This window comes from Mus caroli, chromosome 13 (assembly GCF_900094665.2).
Source record: "Mus caroli chromosome 13, CAROLI_EIJ_v1.1, whole genome shotgun sequence".
NCBI classification, from domain to species: Eukaryota; Metazoa; Chordata; class Mammalia; order Rodentia; family Muridae; genus Mus; species Mus caroli.
The window spans coordinates 65,098,446-65,099,052 of NC_034582.1; positions in this window are offsets into that span (position 1 = coordinate 65,098,446).

Consider the following 607-nt stretch of genomic DNA (forward strand, 5'->3'; position numbering starts at 1 on the left):
AAATTTTCTACCCTGTATATATTCAAGGGATTTCCATGGAAAATATAAAAATAATTCTGGTAATGATTAAATTTACTTTACTTCTCTGTGAAGAAAAAAAAAGAAGAATTTGATGCTGAGAGTGACCAAAGTGCAGGAATAACAAGAGGCTCCTCTCTCCTAATTAATATTTTTATGGTGCTGGAGACAGAACCCAGAGCCTTGCACATTATAGAAAAGTGCACTCTTACTCATGGCCTTTAAATATTTTACTTGGCTTATTCTTTAAAGCTGACAGGTGTGTGTCAGCTCCTTTTCCAAGTGTTAAAACATATCAAATGAACAATACAGGGAAGGAAGGGTTGATTTGGTCTCGTTGTTTCAAGGGTGTTGGTCTACAGTCACTTGGTTAGCCCACATTTGGGAAAGTGCAAGGTGAAGCCAAATGTCATACAGAGCTTGTACAAAAACACAGTGGCTCAACCTATGATAGATAGGGGATGGTTAGAGAGACCAAAAAAAAAAAAAAAAAAACAAAAAAAAAAAAAAAAACGACACATAGAGAAAGAACAGAGGCAAGCTACACTCCAAGGACATGGAGCATTGGACTTCTCTCTCCAGCAAGACC